A 6751-nucleotide genomic window follows, 5' to 3' on the forward strand; every position below is an offset into this window, starting at 1 on the left:
AGTGTTAGCGTTAGGGTTAGGATGAGGTTGAGGGTGAGGGTGAGGGTGAGGTTTAGGGTTAGTGTTAGGGTTAGGGTTAGAATGAGGGCTAGGATGAGGGTGTGGGTTAGGGTGAGAGTGAGGGTGAGGGTGAGGATTTCGGTTAGGTAAGGTTTAGGGATAGGATTAGGGAGAGGATTAGTCTGAGGGTGAGGTTTAGGGTGAGGCTGAGGGTTAGGGTGAGGGTGAGTGTTCGGGTGAGGGTGAGGTTAAGGGTGTGGGTGAGGGTTAGGGTTAGGGTGAGGGTTAGTGTTATGGTGAGGGTTATGGTGAGGGTGAAGTTTAGGGTTAGCGTGAGGATTAAGGATAGAGTGAGATTTAGGATTATGATGAGGGTTAGGCTTAGGGTGAGGGTGAGAGTGAGGGTTAAGTTAGGGTGAGGGTTCTTGTGAGGCTTGGGTGTTAGGGTATGTGTGAGGGCTAGGGTTAGGGTGAGGGATAGGGTAACTGTGACGTTAAGGGTGAGTGTGAGTGTGAGGGTGAGGGTTAAGGTTAGGGTTAACGTTTGGGAGAAGGTTTGGGTTAGGGTTAGCATGAGGGTTAGGGTGAGGATTATGATTAGGGTGAGGGTTAATGTGAGGATTAGGATTAGGGTAGGCTTAGGGTGAGGGTAAGGATTATGGTGAGGTTTATGGTGAAGGTGAGGTTAGTGTTAGCGTTAGGGATAGGGTGAGTTTTATGGTGAGGGTTAGTTTTAGAGTTAGGTTTAAAGTAAGGGTTAGGATTAGGGATCGTTTACAGTTAGGGTGAGGATGAGGGTGAGTTTTAGGGTGAGGTTGACTGTTAGGTTTAGGTTTAGGGTGAGGATTAGGGTGAAGGTGATGTTTAGGATGAGGGTGAGGGTTAGGGTGAAGGTTAGGGTTAGGTTGATGTTTAGGGTGAAGGTTAGGATGAGAGTGAGGGTTAGTGATAGTGTTAGGATTAGGGTTAGGGTGAGGGTGAGGGTTAGGCTTAGGGTTCGGTTTAGGGTTAGTGTGAGGGTGAGGGTGAGGGTTAGGGTGAGGGTGAGGGTTAGGGTTAGGTTTAGGGTGAAGGTTAGGATGAGTGTGAGGTTTAGTGATAGTGTTAGAATTAGGGTTAGGGTGAGGGTGAGGGTTAGGCTTAGGGTTCGGTTTAGGGTTAGGGTGAGGGTGAGGGTGAGGGTTAGGTATAGGTTTACCATTAAGGTTAGCATTAGGCTTAGGATGTGTGTGAGGGTGAGGGTTATGTTTAGGGTTTAGGTTAGATTTAGGAATAGGGTGAGGGTTAGGGTGAGGGTGCTGTTTAGGGTGAGCATGAGGGTTTGGTTTAGAGCTTGCGTTAGGGTGTGGTTGAGGATCAGGTTTAGGGTGAGGGTAAGGGTGAGGTTTAGGGTTAGGGTTAGGGTGAAGGTGAGGGTTAGGGTAAAGTTTAGTGTGAGGGTAAGAGTTAGGGTGAGGCTTTGGTTGAGGGTTAGGTTTAGGGTTAGGATGAGGGTTAGGGTGAGGGGTAGGGTTATGGTTAGGGTGAGCATTAGGGATAGGGTGAGGGTTAGGGTGAGGGTTAGGGTTAGGGTTATGGTTAGGGTGGGGTTGAGGGTAAGGGTTATGGTTAGGGTTAGGGTGAGGGTTAGGGTTAGGGTGAGGGTTAGAGTGAGGGTTAGGGTTAGGGTTAGGGTTAGAGTTAGGTTTAGGTTTAGGGTGAGGTTTAGGTTTAGGGTTAGGATTAGTGTTTGGGTAAGGGTTAGGCTGAGGGTTAGGGTGAGGGTAAGGGTTAGGGTGAGGGTTAGGCTTAGGAATATTGTTAGGTTTATTTTTAGGGTTAGCTTGAGGGTGAGATTGAGGTCTAGGGTTAGGGTTAGTGTGAGGGTTAGGTTTAGGGGTAGGTTTAGTGTTAGGGTGAGGTTGAGGGTTAGGTTGAGGGTGTCGGTGAGGTTGAGGGATAGGGTTAGGGTTAGGGTGAGAGCTAGGTTGAGGGTGATGGTTAAGGTGAGGGTTAGGGTGAGGGTGAGGATTTCATTTAGGTAAGGGTTAGGGATTGGATTAGGGTGTGGATTAAGCTGTGGTAGAGGTTTATAATGAGGATTGTGCTGAGGGTGAGGTTTAGGGGTAGGGTTAGGGTTAGGGTGAGGTTAGGGTTAGTGTTAGGGTGAGAGATATGGTTATGGTGATGTATAGGGTGAGGGTGAAGGTTAAGTTCATGGTGAGCGTTTGGGTGAGTGTGAGGTGTAGCGTGTGGGTGAGGGTTAGGGTTAGGCTGATGGTGAGGATTAGGGTTACTGTGAGGGTTAGGGTTAGGGTCAGGGTGAGTGTAAGGTTTAGGATTATTGATAGGGTTAGGGTTAGGTTGAGGGGAGAGTGAGGGTTAGGGTTAGGTTGAGGGTTGGGTTTAGGGTTAGGATTAGTGTTTCGGTTAGGGTTAGGCTGAGGGTGAGGTTGAGGGTGAGGTTTAGGTTTAGGATGAGTGTAAGGGTTAGGGTTAGGGTGAGGGCTAGGATGAGGGTAATGGTTAAGGTGAGGGTTAGGGTGAGGATGGGGATTTCACTTAGGTAAGGGTTAGGGATTGTTTTAGGGTGTGTATTAGGCTGAGGGTGAGGGTTAGGGTGAGGGTTAGGGTTAGGGTGAGGGTTAGGGTAGGGTTTAGGATGAGGTTGAATGTGAAGGTGAGGGTGAGGTTTGGGTTTAGTATGTGGTTTAGGGTTAGGTTGAGGTCTAGGATGAGGCTGATGTTTAGGGTGAGGGTTAGGGTTAGGGTGAAGATTTCGGCTAGGTAAAGGTTAGGTATACGGTTAGGGTGAGGATTAGTCTGAGGGTGAGGTTTAGGGTGAGGGTTAGGGTTAGGGTAAGGGTTATGGTTATGGTGATGTATAGGGTGAGGGTGAGGGATAAGTTCATGTTGAGAGTTCAGGTGATGGTGAAGGGTAGGGTTTGGGTGAGGGTTAGGGTTAGCGTGAGGGTTAGGGTTAGGGTTAGGGTGAGAGTTAGGGTTAGGGTTAGGGTTAGGTTGAGTGTTAGGTTGAGGGGTATGGTTAGGGTTAGGGTGAGGTTAGGGTTTGGGTTTGTGTGAGACTTAGAGTTAGGGTTAGGGTTATGGTTAGGGTAACGGTTAGGGTGAGGTTGAGGTTTAGGTTTAAGATAAATGTGAGGGTTAGGTTGAATGTTAGGTTTAGGATTAGGGTTATTGTGAGGGTTAGGTTGAGGGTTAGGGTGAGGGTGAGGGTGAGGGTGAGGGTTATTGTTAGAGTGTGGGTTAGGTTGAGGGTTAGTGTGACGGTAATTGTTATTGTGAGTGTTAGGGTTAGGGTTAGGCTGAGGTTGAGGGTGAGGGTGAGGGTTAGCATTAGAGTTAGGGTTAGGGTTCGGGTGTGGGCTAGGGTGAGGGTGAGGGTTAGGATTAGGCTTAGGGTTAGGGTGACTGTGAAGGTTAGGGTTATGGTTAGTGTTAGGGTGAGGTTTAGGGTTAGGGTGAGGGTTAGAGTGAGGGTTAGGGTTAGGGTTAGGGTTAGATTTAGGTTTAGGGTTAGGGTGACTGTTAGGTTTAGGGTTAGGATTAGTGTTTGGGTTAGGGTTAGGCTGAGGGTGAGTGTGAGGGTAAGGGTTAGGGTTAGGCTGAGGGTGATGGTGAGGATAAGGGTTAGGGTGAGGGTTAGGGTTAGGATTATTTTTAGGTTTATTTTTAAGGTTAGCTTGAGGGTGAGATTGAGATCTAGGGTTAGGTTTAGTGTGAGGGTTATGTTTAAGATTAGGTTTAGTGTTAGGGTGAGGTTGAGGTTTAGGGTGAGGGTGTGGGTGAGGTTGAGGGTGAGGGTTAGGGTTAGGGTAAGTGCTAGGTGGATGGTGATGGTTAAGGTGACGGTTAGGATGAGGGTGAGGATTTCATTTAGGTAAGGGTTAGGGATTGGATTAGGGTGTGGATTAAGCTGAGGTAGAGGGTTAGGGTGAGGGTTATGGTGAGGTTTAGGCTGAGGGTGAGGGTGAGGGTGTGGGTGAGTGTTGTGGTTAGTGTTTGGTGTATGGTTAGGGTGAGGGCTAGGATGAGGGTGATGGTTAGGTTGAGGGTACGGTGAGGGTGACGATTTCGTGTAGGTAAAGGATATGGATACAGTGAGGGTGAGGATTAGGTTGAGGGTGTGGTTTAGGGTGAGGGTTAGTGTTAGGGTGAGGTTTAGGGTTAGGGATAGGGTGATGGTTAGGGTTAGGGTGATGTATATGGTGAGGGTGAGGGTTAAGTTCATGGTGAGTGTTCGGGTGAGGATGAGGGGTAGGGTGTGGGTGAGGGTTAAGTTTAGGGTGAGGGTTAGTGTGATGGTGAGGGTTAGGGGTAGGGTTAGGGTTAAGGTGAGGGTTAGGGTTAGGTTTAGGGTTAGGGTGAGTGTTAGGGTTAGGATTAAGTTTAGGGTTAGAGTTAGGGTTAGGTTGAGGGGAGTGTGAGGGTTAGGATTAGGTTCAGGATTAGGGTGAGGGTCAGCTTTAGGGTTAGGATTAGTGTTTGGGTTAGGGTTAGGCTGAGGGTGAGGTTTGGGTTAGGGTTAGGTTTAGGGTGAGGGTAAGGGTTAGGGTTAGGTTTAGGGTGAGGGCTAGGTTGAGGGTGATGGTTAAGGTGAGGGTTAGGGTGAGGGTGAGCATTTCAGTAAGGTAAGGGTTAGGGATTGGGTTAGGGTGGGAATTAGGCTGAAGGTGAGGGTTAGGTTGAGGTTTAGGGTTATGGTAAGGGTTAGGGTGGGGTTTAGGCTGAGGATGAGGGTGAGGGTGAGGGTGATGGTTGGGATTAGTGTTTGGTTTAGGGTTAAGGTGAGGGGTAGGATTAGGGTGATGGTTAGGGTGAAGTTAGGGTGAGGGTGAGGATTTCGGTTAGGTAAAGTTTAAGGATAAGGTTAGGATGAGGATTATGCTGAGGGTGAGGTTTAGGGTTAGGGTTAGGGTTTGGGTGAGGTTTAGGGTTAGTGTTAGGGTGAGAGTTATGGTTATGGTGATGTATATGGTGAAGGTGAGGGTTAAATTCATGGTGAGCGTTCGGGTGAGTGTGAGGTGTAGCGTGTGGGTGAGTGTTAGGGTTAGGCTGATGGTGAGGGTTAGGGTTACTGTGAGGGTTAGGGTTAGGGTTAGGGTGAGTGTTAGGGTGAGGGTTAGGGTTAGGGTTAGGTTGAGGGGAGAGAGAGGGTTAGGGTTAGGTTCAGGGTTAGGTTGAGGGTTGGGTTTAGGGTTAGGATTAGTGTTTCGGTTAGGGTTAGGCTGAGGGTGAGGTTGAGGGTTAGGGTTAGGTTTAGGATGAGGGTAAGGGTTAGGGTTAGGTTGAGGGCTAGGATGAGGGTGATGGTTAAGGTGAGGGTTAGGGTGAGGATGAGGATTTCAGTTAGGTAAGGGTTAGGGATTGGGTTAGGGTGTGTATTAGACTGAGCGTGAGGGTTAGGGTGAGGGTTAGGGTTAGGGTGAGGGTTAGGGTAGGGTTTAGGATGAGGTTGAAAGTGAGGGTGAGGGTGAAGGTTGGGCTTAGTATTTGGGTTAGGGTTAGGGTGAGGTCTAGGATGAGGCTGAAGTTTAGGTTGAGGGTTAGGGTTAGGGTGAAGATTTCGGCTAGGTAAAGTGTAGGTATACGGTTAGGGTGAGGATTAGTCTGAGGGTGAGGTTTAGGGTGAAGGTTAGTGTTAGGGTAAGGGTTATGGTTATCGTGATGTATAGGGTGAGGGTGAGGGATAAGTTCATGTTGAGGGTTTGGGTGATGGTGAAGGGTAGGGTTTGGGTGAGGGTTAGGGTTAGCATGAGGGTTAGGTTTAGGGTTAGGGTGAGAGTTAGGGTTAGGATTAGGGTTAGGTTGAGGGTTAGGTTGAGGGTTAGGTTAGGGTTAGAGTGAAGTTAGGGTTAGGGTTAGTGTGAGTCTTAGTGTTAGGGTTAGGGTTATGGTTAGGGTAAGGGTTAGGGTGAGGTTGAGGATTAGGTTTAACTTAAATGTGAGGGTTAGGTTGAATGTTAGGGTTAGGATTAGGGTTATTGTGAGGGTTAGGGTGAGGGTTAGGATTAGGGTTAGGGAGAGAGTTATGGTTACGGTTAGGGTTAGGTTGAGGGGTAGGTTGAGGGGTAGGGTTAGGGTTAGGGTGAGGTTAGGGTTAGGGTTTGTGTGAGACTTAGAGTTAGGGTTAGGGTTATGGTTAGGGTAAGGTTTAGGGTGAGATTGAGGATTAGGTTTAAGATAAATGTGAGGGTAAGGTTGAATGTTAGGGTTAGGATTAGGGTTATTGTGAGGGTTAGGTTGACGGTTAGGGTTAGGGTGAGGGTGAGGGTGAGGGTTAGGGTGAGGGTATCTGTAAGGTTGAGGGTTACGGTGAGGGTATGTGTTAGGGTTAGGGTCAGGATGTGTTGTATGTTGAGAATTAGGGTTAGGGTTAGTGTTAGGGTGAGAGTTAGCGTTAGGGTTAGGGTTAGTGTGAGGGCGAGGGTGAGTGTGAGGATTAGGGTTAGCATTAGGTTGAGGGGTGTGTGAGGGTTGGGGTTAGGTTTAGGGTGACGTTTAGGGTTATGATGTGGGTCAGGTTTAGGTTTAGGGTTGGGGGAGGGGGTGTTGAGGGTTAGATTTGGGGTTAAGTTTAGGGTGAGGGTAAGGGTTAGGGTGAGCGTTAGCATTAGGGTTAAGTTTAGGGTTAGGGTAAGGATAAGGGATGGGGTGAGGGTTAGGGTGCAGGTGAGGGTTAAGTTTAGCGTTAGGTTTATGGTGAGGGTTAGGGTGAGGTTTAGGGTTAGGATTAGTGTTATGGTTAGGG

Source organism: Dipodomys merriami, unplaced genomic scaffold (assembly GCF_024711535.1).
Source record: "Dipodomys merriami isolate MVZ:Mamm:240054 unplaced genomic scaffold, mDipMer1.0.p SCAF_23, whole genome shotgun sequence".
In the NCBI taxonomy this organism is placed as follows: domain Eukaryota; kingdom Metazoa; phylum Chordata; class Mammalia; order Rodentia; family Heteromyidae; genus Dipodomys; species Dipodomys merriami.